General features: G+C 38.5%; 1 pseudogene; it reads left to right on the plus strand.

Annotated features, from left to right (window-relative positions):
- Window positions 1-19,939, plus strand: part of LOC110542027 (nucleophosmin-like) — a 95,958-nt pseudogene that overhangs the window by 74,827 nt on the left and 1,192 nt on the right.

Below are 19,939 nucleotides of genomic sequence, written 5' to 3' on the forward strand. Positions count from 1 at the left end.
CTGTCCTTGTGGTACTGGTTAGCTTAACTGTTAACCAGACACAACCTAGAAAAGAGCCCCAGAGGAAGAATTATCTAGATCAGATTAGTCTGTGCATCTGAATGCAAAGGAACAGCTTGACTATTTTTGAGATGGGAAAGCTGACTCTGGGTGGCATCATTCCCCAGTCTGATTGCTGAACTGCTGAATGATGAAGATAGCTAGCTTAAAAATAGCAAAAAAGGATGCAGCACATGGCTTTATTTCTCCGGGTGTTAACTGCTGGTGTGATGTATTGTGCAATGTGTGCTCCAGTTCCTGTCTTGAATCCCCTTGGTAATTATCTGTAGCCTGGAACTGTAAGTAAGAGAAACACATTCCATTACTAAGGTTTTTAGCCTGGGTGCTGTCTCATCATGACAGAAGTGAAACTAGAATGTTAGACAATACCTTTTTGCTTTATAACTTCTTATTTTTAATCATTCAATAATCGTCTATAATTAAAATGTCTACAAAATATCTTAAACCATAAAAATATGGTTTAGGATAAGAAAATTTTAATATGTATCCAATATACATATATTAAACACACATATATATAATACATATATTCTATATATATATATATATATATATATGAGATAGGTCAATAGATTTTTGCTGTATTCACTGTCAAACAGAATTATTTTCTATATCACAGACATGGAAGTGCTTTAAGACTAATATCTTCTTTCAGTAAGACCTTTTCCTAAGGAGTATATACTTAACTAAAACTATTTCAAATATTTTCAAATGTCCTCTATTTTTGACATTATAAACTGTAATTTCCCTTCTTTCTCACTCTCTTTAATATAAGTGAAGTAAAAAAAATTGAGAGTATGTGGATAGTATTTATTGAAGTCTACTTACATCAGAAAATTTTGTATCTGTGTGTAATAATTTCCCCAAATTTTAGATATTAAAAATGAGGCTGGAGAGGTGGCTCAGTGAAAAGCATATTTTGCTTCAGTGGAACCAGGTTGAGCAGCTCACAGTCTCTGGCAAGCCCAACTCTAACTAAGCTGATAGCCTCTTCTGGCTGCTACAAGTACTTAAACACACCTAGGATACAATCACAGACACAAATTAATAAATTAAATACCTTTCTTTTAAAGTACAGTTTCTACAGTAAACCTTTCTATAGCAGAAATGTTAAGATTTAACACAACCTTGAGTTTAGCCCTAGTTTTAAATATATATTAAATAGTCTTCCTCTGTGTACCCCTTAGCAGGAGGTGATCAAAGAGCCAGCCACTGAGTTTATGTCAGAGACAGCCCCTATTTCCCTAGTGAGCCCATTTGGAAACTGAGCTGCCATGGGCTATATCTGTGCAGGGGTTCTAGGTTATCTTCATGAATGGTCCTTGATTGTAATATCAGTCTCAGAAAAGACCTCTGGGCCCAGATTTTTTTGGTACTGTTGTTCTACTTGTGGAGCTCTAGACCCTTCCAGGTCATTCTGTCTCCCTCCTTCTTTTACAAGATTCCCTGTACTCTGACCAAAGTTTGTCTATGAATCTCAGCATCTGCTTTAATACCCTTCTGGGTAAAGTCTTTCAGAGGCCCTCTGTGGCAAGATACTCTTTGTTCCTTGTTTTCACCTTCTTCTGATTTCTAATCAGTTTGCCTTTCTGAATGAAGATTGAGCATCTTACCAAGGATCCTCCTTCTTACTTAGCTTCTTTCAGTGTACAGATTTTAGTATGATTATCCTATGTTATATGTCTAATATCTATTTATAAGTGAGTACAGAGGAAGACTATGAAGACAGTCATGATGAGACCTGATAGTCTAGGGTCAGATGGAAGAGGAGGAGGTCCTCCTCTATCAGTGGACTGGGGAAGGGACATAGGAGGAGATGAGGGAGAGAGGGTATGATTGGGAGGGGATGAGGGTGGGGGCTACAGCTAGGATACAAAGTGAATAAATTGGAATAAATAAAAAATATGTTAAAAAGAGACAGAAATATGCATATTAAATATATCTCAACAAATTTCTGAATAAGAAAATTGTGTCTCAGAAATTGGTGCAATTTCTGATACATACACTGAACACAATAAATGAAAACAAATTGTGTGGAACTGAAAAGAATGAATAAGAACCTATAGAATGAATAAGATGTGGTAAGTACACAATATGAAAAGATAGTGTAAATGGGAAATGAAAGAAGAAACATGTGATCCTATACTGTGATTGACAGGTGATAGCAGACTGGGCTGACCACAGAAAACGATGGGAATATGTTACTTCCACACAGGATTCTCTTGTTGTTGATGCTGCACTTATACATAAATCAGCTTAAGTAGCAAAACAGGCTTTGCTAGACATCACAGAATTGTTCTGGCATACAGAACAATGGCCAGGTCTCAGAGTTGAGAGAGCAAATAAGCGGAAATCATGAGAGAGAAATTAATACAACTAGAACTTATTCCTAAAACTATAGTGTTTAATGGGAATCTCACAGAGGAAATGAACAGTGAAATAAATGGGAAAAAAAACTTAATAATATTACATTTGTGTGGTGGATATAATTCTTAACTGAAAAGCATGAAATTTAAGGTGGAAATGATCAATTATGATTGAGCAAAGTCAAAAGTAACCTTTAAAGAATTCTTCATCACACATATGATTGGAAAGTTCTTGGGCACTCAGCAGGCGAAACCACAGATCTGAAAGAGAACACATAGCAGAAAAGCAGATTCTTACTACTTGGACCGCAGGCAAAACTAGACCCAAGAAAATATTAATTATATTTCCAAAATTGTCAATAAAAATGTTTTAAACCTTGGATGCCTCAAATCACTCCGTTAGAATTTAAATAACAGAAGTAAACATCTTTTCAAATTTAAGTGACTGAATTTTAGCACCCACAGAGGGAACTTTCTGAAAAAGAAACAAGATAAAAATACAAACACATGCAAATATTAATATGTAATCCAAGCCAATATCTCATATTTCAATTTATAATTTACTTACTTCTATACTTTAGGGAGAGTAGGATTTAGTTTATAATTCTTTATTATATTTTTGAAGTAAAATATTCATTTCTGACATTCAGAAAAATGAAACAATGTAGGATTACAATCTATAATTCAGACATCAAAAAAAGAAGCAAGAAACATAGAGGGAAATACGAAATTTTTATAAACTATGTTTTAATTCTATATATAAGAAGAAAAGTAAATTAAATAACAATAAGGGCTAAATTTTCAAGAAACGTTCCAAGAATCACAAAATGTTTCCAAAAAGGAGATACAAATTTATTCATTTTTCAGTTACTTTTAGGGCAGTTTCTCAAACAAACAATAACAACAAAAAGCTTGTTGACAAAGAACCTAAACATAGACCAAATCAGAGGTGAACACAGAAGAAAAAGTAAAGTATGAAATGTGATTCAATGCAAGGAGCATTAGGTATATCAAAGCATGCATATTTCATATTACTAAAAAAAAAAAAAAAAAAAGAATCAATCACCACAACCGGCCACAGGGGAAGACAATGCAGCCAGTCCTGATGAGACCTGATAGGTTAGGGTCAGACAGAAGGGGAGGAGGACCTCTCCTATCAGTAGACTTGAGGAGGGGCATGGGAGGAGAAGACAGAAGGAGGATAGGAGGGAGGGGGCTACAGCTGGAATACAAACTGAAGAAATTGTAGCAAACTTAAAAAAATTAATCCCATAAAGACCTAAAGGTTTTATTTGCTAATATGGCAAAACAATTGCCTCCAGCAATATGTGAGTCCTTTTACTCTTAAGTCCACAGCTTTGCTAGGACAAGTGTCATTCACAGGAACTCTATGAATCCCATTCTGGAGCACTTAGAGGCCAGAAGGGGCATTGAATTCCGTGGAACAAGAATTATCTCCGCAAGGAGAGCAACAGAACAAGAAAATTTGAACACAGGGAACTTCCCAGAGACTCATACTCCAACCAAGGACTATTCATGGAGATAACCCAGAACCCCTGCACAGATGTAGCCCAGGGCAGTTCAGAGTCCAATTGGGTTACATAGTAATGGGAAGAGGGACTGCCTCTGACATAATCTGATTGGCCTGCTCTTTGATCACCTCCCCCTGGGGGGGAGCAGCCTTACCAGGCCACAGAAGATGACAATGCAGCCACTTTTGATGTGAACTGACAGACTAAGATCAGAAAGGAGAGGAGAACCTCCCCTATTAGTGGACTTGGGGAGTGGCATGCAAGCAGAGGGAGGAGGAGGGTGGGATTGGGAGGGGAGGGAGGGGCTTATGGGGGGATGCAGAATGAATAAAGTGTAATTGATGAAAAAATAAAAAAAAGAATTATGAACATCGTGAGATGCCAAGTGGGTGCTGTGAATGAAACCTGGGTCCTCTGTGCTGTTAAAACTGAGCCATCTTTATGGCCCCAGCAAAGTTTTTTAACCCTTAGGAAGACAGACTGGAAGAACCACAAACATAGCTTGTAGAATGACTCATGCTCGGTGGGGCAGGGTCACTAGCTTCAGCTCTATGCCTGGGACTTACTTCTGCTCTGAGGATGTGAGCCATCACTCTGTTCTTGCAGTACCAATTACCATCATCGGTCCACACTACATTTGAGAAAGCCTGGAGAGAACACATCCTGCCTGACAACAGGGGAGGTTTATTTTAGCCTTCTTACTGCCTGGCCAAAATTGGGGGCCAGTTGTCTTTTCCAATCTTCACTATTCACAGTCTCTTTTAAATCCAGAATGGTAATAGAGTTCTGTCAAATGTTTTATTTTAGTTTTGGGGGAAAAATGTGACTCCAATCAACTTCATGTGTCAAAATCATATCCAGTGATTTTTTTTTTTGAGACGCTTTTACAAATGTGACTCCCAACAGCTACCACAAGCAACTGATAGACTGCCGTGAAACCTCTTTGGCCCACTCTACAAATCAGACTCATGTTTGCCTTCCAGGTTATCAGAGGTGATGGTTTTACTAGCTCCTTCTTCATTCCCTAGCAGAGCTCCCAGTTATCTTTGCTGTTATCGTATTTTCATTGCTGTCTGTCACTTTTACTGAAAGCCAAAACCATATGTATATTTAGGTTTCATGACATTAACAACCCAGTTGGGGAACTAGTTTCTGGTGTAGGCACATTTCTGCAGCATCTTGCCACATGAAATAAGGTCTTCATACCATGACATTCCTGTCGTGTTTTACCTTTTACGCTTTTTGATAACTCCACTAGGAGACTCAAGCACCACGTTTTAATGTGCACAGAAGATGCTTGAGTTCCCAAGGCAAACCATGCCCTTGAAGGAGTTTCTCTGCCTTCACTGATGGCTACAGTTGTTCACAACAAAAGCAAGATGTATGTTAGTTTGTGCATTTTTATCCTTTGTTGTAACTAAGCATGAAGTCCAACGGTGATGACGATGTGTCTATGAACTCTTGCAAGGAAAGAACGGAGAATTAGGATAAAATATTACCATTACCAAAAAGGATCCAACAAATTCATTGGACAGGGCAAAAGTTAACAAATATCTGGGCTGGAGGAAAATATTAATTTGAAATATTGAAGTAACTTTTAATTATAATAAAACCGAATTGTCATAACTAAGTAACTAAGTAACTAAGTAACTTTTAATTATAATAAAACCGAATTGTCATACAGGAAGGAGAGAATAATGATTTTTAAATACAAGTTATGAAAATAAATTTTATTATATTTCATAGAAAAATATTTCTAAAATCCTTATATTTCCAAAGTTATATAATTTTGATATAAATATAAAAACTATTGGTACAAAGAAGTGAGTGGACAGTCTATCATCTGTCTGTTTGGAAACTGAACCTAAAGATTTAAATAACAGATAAGAAAAAAAAAGGACATGGAAATCATGCTGCATTTCACAAAAGCCAACACCTAGAAAGCACAGCCCAGGGTTAGCAGCCAAACCCTTCTCAGAGGCAAAAGTATATGTACAAATGACTGGAAAATAAGAAAGAATAAAAACTCAGCTGTGCTTTTAACTACAAAAATCTACTACAGGAATAGCTGTCTCAACCTGAACACAACAGAAGGAAGGGATTAATGAAGACAAAGTCAGATCATAATGAAATGAGGAGGCTAAGAAAGACTAGATTGAAAACCTAAAGCTATACGGTGTGCTGCTTAATACACATGAATTTAAATTTTAAATTGATTGAATATGTGACAGAAAAGTTTAAATTAGCCAAAATGTACTCTAATGTCCTAAAACTCACTTAGGGCATTGAAAAAGACAAAATTCTAACTCACTTTTTATAGATAGTGTAAAGTCAGCATAGAGAATAAATTCTGAAGTTATTATACTCAGTTATGTGTTTAAGAATTACAGGTCTACATAGCATGTAGTTATAAATAAAGATTAAAAATCTTGGGAAATTAAATGCAAAGGAATGTAGGCATAAATTACCAGACCCTAACAAAATGCCTTTTTATCTCAGAACAAACAGAAGGTTAATTTAGCATCCACTATTTAAGACTGAAGCATGAAACATACATAACCACTTCAGTAAAGTTAAAAATATTGATGTTAAAACTGAATTTTAATTAAAATTCTCATACTAGTACTTTTCCTATACAAAGAAATATGCACAGGTGCGGGTGTGCACACACTAACAGATAATGGGAAAAAATTTACATTTGACAAAAATTTGGTAGAACATTAAATAGAATCCATTAAGAAGAATAAACTTTAAAGGCATTCTGACAAAGTGAAGAATGAAATTTTGCTGCTGCAACCCACAGTTCCTTAGGCATGATTTCACTTCAAACAAAAGCAACAATGAATGATACCCAGGACTTTACCTAGCTAAGGATTAAATGAAAATGCATGAAATCTGAATTTTTAAAAGAATTATGTTTTGGGGAGGAAAGAGTAAAATTTCTTCAGGTTATCTTATATTAAGCACAAGTTCAATACAATACCAAATAAATTCTAAAATTGCTTTGCCTGACTGACAGCTAAAGACAAAGATATCTTGGATATCAGATGAAAATAATCTCAGGAGATTTTTGAAGAGAAATAATGGAGACAAATTTAATGCAATTGTAAGAAATCTGATCCTCTCTGAAAATTTCTCAGAGAATTGTTCTAACCTCTGGATTAGAACGTTTTTAAATGCTTAGAGAGAAGAGAACACAGTTGAACAGAAAGTCCCTTGGAACTTACAAAGCTGCAAGACTTTGTAATTGAAAGCATGTTTCAATTCATGTAATTAATTTTGTTATGATAACTATTCATTTATGAAATTCAAATCAAATACACAGAAAACATTTGCAGACACATTTGAGCTGAAAATATAAGATTATACTCAACAATTATTGTTAAACTAGTTGTATTCATAGTTTTTATAGTTTTTTTTTTCCTTTTATTGACTGTCTTAAAGCAGGTAAAAAGGAGAGATATTAATGCCTGAAGGACAATTTTCAATAATAGCTGATTAAGGTGATTAATGGTATACCACCAAGATGCAGTTTTGTAAGTGATAAAACCAGACGATTTTGATGCATCAATCTCTGCAGTCCCCCCTGGGCCCTGCTTCGTTTTGGTTTTGTTGGTCTCTTTGTATGGTTCCTGTCCCCTCAGGCTCTTTTTATTTCCTACTTCTTCCATAAGACTCCCTGTCCTCTGCCCAAAGATAGGAATGTGCCTTGATCCCCTTCTGGTTGGAGTCTTTTAGAGGACATTTGTGGTATGTTCCAGTCCTGTTCCCTCTCCTCTCCCACTTCTGTTGTCTATCTTGTTTTCCCTTCGGAATGAGAATTAAGCATCTTCCCTAGGGTCCTCCTTGTAATTTAGCTTCTTTAGGTCTGTAGATTTTAGTATGATTATCCTATATTATATGGATAATATCCACTTATATGTACGTATATACCATGTGTGTCTTTCTTCTTCTGTAATACCTCACTAAGGATGATCTTTTCTACTTCCATTCATTTGCCTGCAGTTTTCATAATTTCTTTGTTTTGCATACCTGAGTAGTATTCCATTATGTAAATGTACCAATGACCACACATAGCGAGGACCTAAGGTCTCTGCTCAGATGCAGCCCATAAACAGCTCAGTCTCCATGTGGGTTCCCTAGTAAGAAAAGAAGAAACAGTCTCTAACAGGAACTGGGTTTCCTGCTCCATGATCACTTCTCCCTGGTGGGGCTACCTAGCCAGCCCACAGAGGAAGGGGATCCAGGCAGTCCTGATGGGACCTGACATGCTAGTGTCAGACAGAAGGGGAAGAGGAATTCCCCTATCAGTGGACTATGAAAGAGGGATAGAGGGGAAAGAGGGAGAGAGGGTGGGACCAGGAGATATGGGAGGGGGCTACAACTGGGATACAAAGTGAATAAACTGTAAACAATAATAATAATAACAACAAAAAGATAATGTAAATACTTTCTAAATATTGTTGCCTGCCAAGTACTCAGAGAGAAAGACAGATTCAAATCAGTGGCTGGTTGTTTAACCACCCCCCCCCTACCCCCTGAGGGTGGAGCAGCCTTGCTAGGCAACAGAGGAGGACAATGCAGCCAGTCAGTCCTGATGAGACCTGATAGGCTAGGGTCAGATAGAAGGGGAGGAGGACCTCCACTATCAGTGGATTTGAAGAGGGACAGGGAGAAGATGAGGGAGGGATTGGGAGGGAATAAGGGAGGGGTCTACAGCTGGGATACAAAGTGAATAAACTATAATTAATATAAAAAATAAAAATGTAATTTTAAAAAGACTTGAAACATTTTAAAATTATGATAATACCTGGCTTAAGCAAAGGTGTAGAGAGATAACCAGAGTTGTTCAAGTTTGAGTAAAATAGCCAAATCTGTTTTGATAGCTAAATCCATGAATTATTTATCTAGTTTCTGTCATAGAAAAGTGGCATATTTTTCTGAAGAGACACATAAGAAAGTGTTCACTGTACCACTGCTTGCCTTTAGAACTATTCTGAAACAAGACAAATGCCTATCATTTGGAGACTAGTTAAACAAATAAAGGCACATCAATATATAAATGGCATGTAGTCATTAAAATTAATGAGATAAGTGTGTAAGTACTAACCTTTAACATGTCTGTTATATTTACTGTAAATATCAAGTTAAAGATTTGGGCCCATTTCCTCATGATTCAAACATAGGGACATGTCTGAATCATATGAGTTTTCATGAGGTTATGTATGCCATTGCTATATAATATGAATACAGAGCATGCTGTTTTATTACACACTCTTTTACAAATTTATTTACAGAATTCCTCGATATTATTTTTAAAGTTCAAGACATTATAAGATCAAGTTTCTAGGAGAAACTGCAAAGCTAAATTTTGAACAAGCAGTATTTTCCATCTGCAGCATGTATTTATTATTCAAATGCTTTAAGCTTTAAATTATATTCCAAGGTTTTTGTTGTTGATAAACTTGACTCTCCTTATAGGGTCCTTTTTATATAATGACAAAAGCAGAAAGTAGTTTTTGTTTCTTCAGTTCTTTACAATATTTTGAATTCATTTAAGTAAAATCATAGTGTTTTCTTTTGATAGCTGACAAAGCCAACGCTAACACTATGTCAAAAACATGTTCCTTTATAGTCCTCATTAGAGAGGAATTCGTATTGGTACTAGCATGTACCAGGTCATGTCATTCAATTACTGGGAAAATATATGAAATTATCTCAGGGAAGGTTTTCCTAGAACATAATAATGTAGATCTCAAAATTAAGGCCTCAGAGTTTAACCACTAAAAGTTGATAGTTTCATATAAATAACTCCCTCCTGTTCAATTGTAAAACTTACTGCTGCATATGTGACATTTTCTTCATTGCCATTCTGTTTTCTCCCCCTCTATCAAGCCTCCCAAGTGCCCTGCTTGTTTTCTGAAGGCGTTGTCTGGAAGTTGTTGCATGCATGGAATTAATGCCACCAGAAATTGAGTCTCTAATATATGAATACTCCTCTCACATGGTATATACATGATATACTGGAGAACTCTTTTATAAAGATTCTTATGCATAGGCTGAAAGCATTGCTGAAGTGGATTTTTCTTTTGTAGCTAAGAATAAGTAGTTTTCTAAAGGAAGAATGTACTAGAACAGGATTTCAATAACTATTCATCAGAATTACAAAAGTGAAGATAACATTTCAGAACTTCATTTTAAAACACATCATTCCTTAGCAAAATGCATGCAATCTTTGTCCAATAAGATTTAACACTCAAATTGAATTACAAAATGCTACTTCATAAATTTTGTAGCAAAATTACTTCAACCACTTGCCAGTAAGCAACGCCCTTTTAACACTCCAAATCTTGAACATTAAAGTTAAGAAAAAAAGTTTTTATTGGTGGCCATTTGTTTAGTACCAATAGTCTCTCAAAAACACATTATAGTATATATCATAGTGACATTATAGGCCAATTTAGATTTTGAAATGTATATATTTCATGTATTTTGAAAATTCATTAATGAGTAATTTTAATCCCTTGTTTTGGCAACGGTACATATCCAAAGACATTCTAGATCTATGTGATCCAACTGAAACGAAGACACACTTTGGATTACAGTATGATCTGGCTGTAATACATACATGCCCTTAGTACACCTTTAATTAAAGGTGCACCTTTAATCCCAAAAAATGAAAGAAAGATTAATTTATAGAAGGAAGCAGCAATATTTGAAAGTGACATCTAACTGAAGGACAGAAAGTCACGAGTTGGAGATAGGATACACCCAGCTCTCGTGAGAACAGAACAGGAAAGAGATGTTACTTAAGGCAGTGAGGGAGAAAGAAGAGAGGTTTTTACTGGATCTGCTTTACAGATGGGTTGCAGAGAGAAGAAGCCACAGAATGTGAAGAAGATGGAAGAGTAAAACATATTGCTAAAATTAGTTTGAGTCAGGGAGAACAATTCAGTCAGAAGCCAAGAGAAGCCAATTTGAATCAGTCATCTTGGAGAAGAGTTTGGGCCAGAACAGCTGAGTTGAAGCAGCCAGGGAGAGTTCAAAAAGAGCTAGAATGGCTTGAGAACAACTCTCATATCATCCCGCCATCTGAAAAAATAAGAACAACTTTTATGAAATAATATATGTAAGTGTTCTTTAATACAGTTCTTGTCTTTTGTTATATATTACAATTAAGTGTTGATACTCCAGTGTATTATGTTGTGTGTTATGGTTTGGTAGTGGCATAGAGAACCATGCATGGAGTAGTGGAGAGGAATTTTTTTTAACTTTTATTAATTACACTTTATTCATTTTGTATCCCCCCATAAGCCCCTCCCTCCTCCCCTCCCGGTCCCACCGCCCCCTTTCTTCATGCATGCCCATCCCCAAGTCCACTGATAGGGGAGGTCCTCCTCTCCTTCTTTCTGATCTTAGTCTATCAGTTCTCATCAGAAGTGGCTGTATTGTCAGGGTTCTAGGTTATTTCCATGAATAGTCCTTGGTTGAAGTATGAGTCTCTGGGAAGTTCCCTGTGTTCAAATTTTCTTGTTCTGTTGCTCTCCTTGTGGAGTTCCTGTCCTCTCCAGCTCTTATTACTATTTCCCAGTTCTTACCTAAAATTCCATTCACTCTGCCGGACAGTTGGCCATCAGGCTCAGCATCTGCTTTGACAGTCTGTAGGGCAGAGGCTTTCAGAGGCCCTCTGTGGCAGGTTCCTAGCTTGTTTCCTGTTTTCTTTTTCTTCTGATGTCCATCCTCTTTGCCTTTCAGGATGAGGATTGAACATTTTAGTTAGGGTCCACTCTTTTGCTTAGTTTGTTTAGATGTACAGATTTTAGTGGGTTTATTCTATGTTGTATGTTTATATGAGTGAGTATATACCATGTGTGCCTTTTTGCTTCTGGGACAACTCACTCAGGATGATCCTTTCCAGGTCCCACCATTTACCTGCAAATTTCATGATTTCCTTATTTTTCATTGCTGAGTAATACTCAATTGTATAGATGTACCACAATTTCTGCATCCATTCTTCAGTTGAGGGGCATCTGGGGTGTTTCCAGCCTCTGGCTATTACAAATAAAGCTGCTACAAACATGGTTGAGCAAATGTCCTTGTTGTGTACTTGAGCCTCTATAGGATATATACCTAGGAGTGGTATGGCTGGATCTTGAGGAAACGCTATTCCTAGTTATCTCAGAAAGCGCCAGATTGATTTCCAGAGTGGTTGTACAAGTTTACATTCTGACCAGCAATGGAGAAGGGTTCACCTTTCTCCACAACCTCTCCAGCATGTTTTGTCACTTGAGTTTTTGATCTTGGCCATTCTGATGGGTGTAAGGTGAAATCTCAGGCTTGTTTTGAATTGCATTTCCCTAATGGCTAATGAGGTTGAGCATTTCTTTAAGTGCTTCTCTGCCATTCGATATTCCTCTACAGAGAATTCTCTGTTTAGCTCTGTTCCCCATTTTTTAAGTGGATTACTTGGTTTGCTGCTTGGTCAGCTTCTTTAGTTCTTTATATATACTAGATACGAGTCCTTTGTCAGATAAAGGGTTGGTGATGATTCTTTCCCAATCTGTAGGCAGTCGCGTTGTTTGATGACAGTATCCTTTCCTTTACAGAAGCTTTTCAGTTTCATGAGGTCCCATTTATTGATTGTTGCTCTTAGAGCCAGTGCTGTTGGTGTTCTGTTCAGGAAGTTTTCTCCTGTGCCAATGAGTTCTAGGGAATTCCCCACTTCCTTTCTAGCCGATTTAATGTGTCTGGTTTTATGTTGAGGTCTTTGATCCACTTGGACTTCAGTTTTGTGCAGGGTGATAAGTATGGATCTATTTTCATTTTTCTACATGTAGGACATTCAGTTGGACCAGCACCATTTGTTGAAGATGCTATCTTTTTTCCATTGTATGGTTTTGGCATCTTTGTGAAAAAATCAGGTGTCCATAAGTGTGTGGGTTTATTTCTGGGTCTTCTGCTCCGTTCCATTGATCCACCATTCTGTTTCTATGCCAATACCATGCAGTTTTCATTACTGTTGCTCTATAGTACAGCTTGAGATCAGGGTTGGAGATACCTCCAGAAGATCTTTCATTGTAGAGGATTCTTTTAGCAATTCTGGGTCTCTTGTTGTTCCATACGAAGTTGAGAATTTTTCTTTCCGGGTCTGTAAAGAATTGTGTTGGCAATTTGATGGGCATTGCATTAAATCTGTATATTGCTTTTGGTAAGATGGCCATTTTTAATATGTTAATCCTGCCAAGCCATGAGCATGGGAGATCTTTCCATCTTCTCATATCTTCTTCTAATTCTTTCTTCAGAGACTTGAATTTTTTTTCATACAAGTCTTTGACTTACTTGGTTAGGGTTACACCAAGGTACTTTATGTCATTTGTGGCTATTGTGAAGGGTGTTGTTTCTCTAATTTCTTTCTCAGCCCTTTTGTCTTTTGTATAAAGGAGTGCTACTGATTTTTTTTTTTTAGTTAATTTTTTATCTGGCCACTTTGATGAAGGTGTTTATCAGCTGTAGGAGTTCCCTGGTAGAGTTTTTGGGGTACCCATGTATACTATCATATCATCTGCAAATAGTGATACTTTGACTTCTTCCTTTCTAATTTGTATCTCCTTGATCTCCTTCAACTGTCTTATTGCTCTAGCAAGGACTTCCAGCCCTATGTTGAAGAGATATGGAGAGAGTGGGCAGCCATGTCTTTTCCTTGATTTCAGTGGGATTGCTTCAAGTTTCTCTCTGTTCAGTTTGATGTTGGCTATAGGCTTGCTGTATATCGCCTTTACTATGTTTAGATATGTGCCTTGTATCCCTGATCTCTCCAATACTTTAAACATGAATGGATGTTGGATTTTGTCAAATGCTTTTTCAGCATCTAGGGAGATTATCATGTGTTTTTTTTTTTCCAGTGTGTTAATATGGTGGATCACATTGATGGATTTCTGTATATTGAACCACCCCTGCATACCTGGGATGAAGCCTACTTGGTAATAGTGGATAATATCTTTGATGTGTTCTTGGATTCGGTTTGCAAGTATTTTGTTAAGTATTTTTGCATCAATGTTCATAGGAGAGATTTGCCTGAAATTCTTTATCTTTGTTGAGTCTTTGTGAGGTTTAGGTACCAAGGTGACTGTGGCTTCATAGAATGAATTTGGTAATGTTCCTTCTGTTTCTATTTTGTGGAATAGTTTGAAGAGAATTAGAGTTAGCTCTTCTTTGAAGGTCTGGTAGAATTCTGCGCTGAAGCCAACTGGTCCTGGGCTTTTTTTGGATTGGAGACTTTTGATAACCGCTTCTATTTCTTTGGGGGATATAGGACTATTTAATTGATTTACCTGGTCCTGATTCAGCTTTGGTAGGTCAAATCGATCAAGAAAATTGTCCATTTCGTTTAGACTTTCAAATTTTGTGGCACAGAGACTTTTGAAGTAAGTCCTAATGATTGTTTGAATTGACTCGGTATCTGTAGTTATGTCCCCCTTTTCATTTCTGATTTTGTTGATTTGGATGCTGTCTCTCTGCCTTTTAGTTAGCTTGGCTAAGGGTTTGTCGATCTTGTTGATTTTCTCAAAGAACCAGCTCTTGGTTTCATTGATTCTTTGAATTGTTTTATTTGTTTCTAATTGATTGATTTCAGCCCTGAGTTTGATTATTTTCAGCTGTCTGCTCCTTCTTGGTGTGTCTGCTTCTTCTTTTTCTAGGGTTTTTAAGTGGGCCATTAATTTGCTTGAATGAGCTGTCTCGAATTTCTTCTTGAAGGCACTTAGTGCTCTGAACTTTCCTCTTAGCACTGCTTTCATTGTGTCCCACAAGTTTGGGTATGTTGTGTCTTCATTTTCATTGAGTTCTAGGAAGACTTTAATTTCTTTCTTTATTTCTTCCCTGACCCAGCTGTCTTTTAGTAGCAAGTTGTTCAGTTTCCATGTGTGTGTAGGCTTTTTGCTATTTCTGTTGTCGTTGAGGTCCAGCTTTATTCCATGGTGATCAGAAAATATACAAGGGATTATTTCAATCTTCTTGTATCTGTTGAGGCTTTGTGACCAACTATATGGTCTATTTTGGAGAAGGTTCCATGAGGTGCTGAGAAGAAGGTAAATTCTTTTGTGTTTGGGTGTAAGGTTCTGTAAATGTCTATGAGGTCCATTTGATTCATGACCTCTGTCAGAGATATTGTTTCTTTTTTTAATTTCTGTTTTGTTGACCTTTCCTTTGTTGAGAGTGGGGTGTTGAAGTCTCCCACTATTAATGTGTGGGGATCTATATGTGCTTTAAATTTTATCAATGTTTTTTTTACAAATGTGTGTGCTCTTGTATTTGGGGCATATATGTTCAGGATTGTGATGTCTTCCTGGTGGAATTGTCTTTTGATGAGTATGAAGTGTCCTTCCCCGTCTCTTTTTATTAATTTTGGTTGAAAGTCTATTTTATCAGATATTAGAATGGCTACTCCTGCTTGCTTCTTGGGTCCATTTGCTTGGAAAGTCATCTTCCAACCTTTTACCCTCAGGTAATGTCTATCTTTGTGCCTTAGGTGTGTTTCTTGTATGCAACAGAGTCCTGGGTTTTGTTTACGTATCCATTCTGTTAATCTGTGTCTTTTTACTGGAGAGTTGAGTCCATCGATGTTGAGAGAGATTAATGACCAGTGGCTGTTAGATCCTTTGATTTTGATGTTGGCTGTGGTCATACGATTGTGTGCTTGGTTGCTTTTTGTTTTACTGTGGTGAGGTTATTTATTTCCTGTGTTTTCTTGAAAGTAGCTTGTTTTCTTGGGTTGTATTTTCCCTTCCAGTGTCTTCTGTAAGTGGATTTGTGTGTAGGTATTGTTGAAATTTGTTTTTGTCATTGAATATCTTGTTTTCTCCATCTATGAGGACTGAGAGTTTTTCAGGGTATAGTAGCCTGGGCTGCCATCTGTGTTCTCTTAGGGTCTGCATGATATCCGTCCAGGCCCTTCTGGCTTTCATAGTCTCTGTTGAAAAGTCAGGTGTGATTCTAATGGGTTTGCCATTATATGCTACTTGGCCTTTTTCCCTTGCAGCTTTTAGTATTTTTTCTTTGTTCTGTATACTTACTGTTTTGATTATTGTGTGGCGGGAGGATTTTCTTTTCTGGTCAAATTTGTTGGGTGTTCTGTAGGCCTCATGTATTCTTATTGGCTTCTCCTTTAACTTGGGGAAATTTTCTTCAATGATTTTGTTGAAAATATTTTCTGGGCCTTGGAGAAGGGAGGCTTCTTTTTCCTCTATACCTATTATTCTTAGGTTTTGTCTTTTCATATTGTCTTGGATTTCTTGGACGGTCTGTGTCAGGAATTTTTTGGATTTAACATTTTCTTTGACAGATACATCTGTTTCTTCCATTGCATCTTCTACACCTGAGATTCTTTATTTCAGCTCTTGTAGTCTATTGGTTATGCTTACCTCTGTAGTTCCTGTTTTCTTCCCTAAATTTTTCCTTTCCATTATTTCCTCCATTTGTGTTTTCTTTAATTTTTCCAGTTCTATCTTTAGGTCTTAATTTGTTTTGTTTACTTCCTTCACCTGTCTGATTGTATTTTCCTCTTTTTCTTTTAGTTCCTTCAACTCTGTTTCTTTTACTTCTTTCAGTGATTTAATTTTTTCTTCTCTGAAGGCCACAAACTGTTTGGCTGCATCTTCCCGTATTTCTTCATGGATGGCCATAATCTGGTTGTCTTTAATTTCCTCCATTTCTTTACGGATAGCCATGATCTCTTTGTTTTTATCTTCCTCTAATTCTTTATGTATTTTATTTGTTTCCTCTATTATCCTCTTCATCAGCATAGATGTTAGGTCATCTTCTTGATTTTCTATTATGCTGAGTTGTCCAGGGCTGTTCGCCCCTGGATGGCTGGGTTCTGGAGATGCCATATTGCTCTGTCTTTTGGTGGTTGAGCTTTTACGCTGACCTCTACCCATTGGGCTGTTTTAGGTGTTGGCTGTTAGTTTCTGTGCTTCCTGGAGTCCTGAGGTAGGGAGAATCCCCTTGGCCGGAAGATGATTTTTCCTGAAGGAGTCCTCTGCTTTTTGGTTATGGTCACTGTATGACCAGTGTTTCTCAGGAATTGCCACTGCTCACCTCAGGTGTATAGCCCTGAGTAGTAGCTGTGGTCTTTGTTAGGCAGGGGGGGCTCTCCTTTTACCCATAGAAGTTCTCAAGACAGCTGCCCACTGCTGGGTTTCTTGTTATAAATTTAGTGAGCTGTTGCTGTTGTTACAGTTTTCCAGGTACAGTTCTCTTGAAGAACCTGCTGATTCCCTAGCTGTGGGGTTTTCTCCCAACAGGGAAACTCAGTCTGTTATCCTCGGGCACACAGTTCTGTCTGGGAAAGTGAGAGGAGCACCCAGCAAGTCTTTGGGCCAGAGGCTGAGTGCTCTGCTCTGGGCCTGGAGAATGTGCACCTAGGTTGAGTTGGCGCCTAGGGGCGCCATTCTGTTCTGGAGGCTGGTAACTGATGGCTCTACTCTGGTCTGAAGGCTGGGTGCCTCAGTCTGGACCAGAAGCTGTGTTTCCCTGTCTGGGATGTTGGCTGCGGGCACTGCTCTGGTCCAGACGATGTGGGTGTAGCCCTCTTGAAGGACCAGGGATTCCCACAGTTTTGTCAGTCTAGCTAGGGATAACTGGTTGATCCTTGGCACAGTATCTGAGAGCTGCTGTAATGGCTCTCTGGCTTTTGTAGGTCTGAGGATGCAGCTGTGTTCCCCAGTGCCCTAGGGGTAGTCAATAATGGCGGCTGAGCACCCCGCTCCTGCCTGTAGTAGAAAGCCAGAGCGTAGAGTCTGCGTGAATCCAGAAAGTCTTTTGGTGCCGGGTGTCCTGAGTGTTATACCTGATGATCCCCCCGCTGTGGGTTTTCTTCTGCCAGGGACACCTAGTCTTTGCTTTGGGGACAGCCGTTCTGTCTAGGGTGGAGGCACAGAAGCCAACCCGTGGCTCTGCCTTTCTGGCCGTTGGGAGCGTGGGCATCTGCCTAAACTGGGTAATTTTTCCAAGACCTTTTAGAGGTGGTTGTATCAGCTGAGTGCTCTGAGATCAGACCAGCCGTTTCCCTCCCTGTGGGTTTGCATCCGACAGTGAAACTCAGTCTCTGGTGCCCTGAGGCCCACAGTTCTATCTGAGGTGGTGAATCAGGCGCACAGGCAGGGCTCTGTGCAGGTGCCTGGGTCCCCGGCTCTGGCTCCGGGCTGGCTCCTGGGGCGCCCTTGGAACCCGAGTCTTTTCCGGGGGATGTCTGGGTGACATAAGGTCGGTCCCAATCGTTTCCTGCTCCGTGGGGTTATCTCTCAACTGGAAAATCCAGTCTGTGATGTTGTGGGATAGTTCAGTCTGGGACAGTGACCAGATCATGCTGGCTTGTGGCTTTGGACTGGCAACCAGGAGCCTGGCGGAACCAGGGTCTCTTCCGAGGTTTAGCCGGGTGAGTTGAAGCTGATTGAATCTCCCACCATGGGGTATCCTCTCACCTGGGAAACACAATCACTTGTGTTTTATGGCTGCGAGTTCTGATTGCTGGTCACTGTGCCAATCCTGCTGTACTGCTGCTCAGAATGAGAGTCCTCCCGGAGCCGCCATCTTGCCCCGCCAAGAGGAATTCTTTTAGCACATTTTCCCATAAAATATATAAATAAATAAAAAGCCTCTGTGCTGGTAAGCAACTAAGGGAAAAGTTAATAGCTAATGAATACTATTTTTGCAGTCAATTGGATAGCCCTGATAAACTAATCAAAAGAGTCCTTCTCATGCCTGGTATTGGATATTTTATTCAATGGCCTACGTCTCTACTTTTTTTCTTTTAAGGTATATATATATATAATTATACACCTACTTGCATGTATTGCATGGATCCACTATGACCAATTTGCAGTTATCCCTGACATGTAGATTGACATTTGTCTTGTGTTTGAGTTTCTTTTGCTGTAATGAAACACCATGACCAAGGCAACTTGGGGAGGAAAGGGTTTATTTGTCTTACACTTCCATATCATTGCTCACAGAAGTCATGACAATCACTCACACAGGCAGGAACTTGGAGGCAAGAGCTGATGCAGAGGCCATGGAAGTGCTGCTAAATAACGGGCTTACTCACCATGATTTGTTCAGTCTGCTTTCTTTTTTGATCTATTTATTTTTTATTAATTACAGTTTATTCACTTTGTATCCCAGCTGTAGCTCCCTCCTCATCCCCTCAAAATCCCACTCTTTCTCCTTCTTCTCCTCCCAAGTCCCTCCCCAAGTTCACTGATAGGGGAGGTCCTCCTCCCCTTCCTTCGGACCCTAGCCTATCAGGTCTCACCAGGACTGACTGCATTGTTTTCCTCTTGAACCCTGTTTTCTTATAGAAGCTGGAACCACCAGCCTGTGTGTGGTCCCATCCACAATGGGCTGAGCCTTACTACATGAATCATTAATTAAGAAAATGTTCTACAGGCCTGCCTACAGCTCAATCTTACTGAAAAAAATATTTTCTTAATTGAGGCTCCCTCCTTTCTGATGACTCTAGCTTGTGTTAGGTTGACAGAGAAATAACTAGTACAACATATGCAAGTCAATAAACCACATAGATAAATTTAAAGACAAAAATCACATTGGAAATAAAAAAAAGTTTTTTTTTTGTTTTTTTTTTTTTTTTTTACAAAATCCAACATTCCTTCTTGATCAAAGTTCAAGAGAATATAGCACTGGAGGGAAAATCTCAACATAATTACATATAAAAACTGACAGCCTTCTTGGCAGGATTCTATCCTGTGTGTCTGTTCTGAGGAGCAGTAAGGAGTTTTCTCCATCTGACTTCTCTCACACCATAGTGCTCACTTCTTAGACTCTTAGGCCCTCTTAGGCCTCAGAACTACCATTATGGTTGTGAACTAAAGGCTGACAAAGATTATGGAGGGGATAGGAGTTCCACAAGGAGAGCAACAGAACCAAACAGCCTGGGTACATGGTTCTTTTCTGAGACTGATACTC

This window comes from Meriones unguiculatus, chromosome 10 (genome assembly GCF_030254825.1).
Source record: "Meriones unguiculatus strain TT.TT164.6M chromosome 10, Bangor_MerUng_6.1, whole genome shotgun sequence".
In the NCBI taxonomy this organism is placed as follows: Eukaryota; Metazoa; Chordata; class Mammalia; order Rodentia; family Muridae; genus Meriones; species Meriones unguiculatus.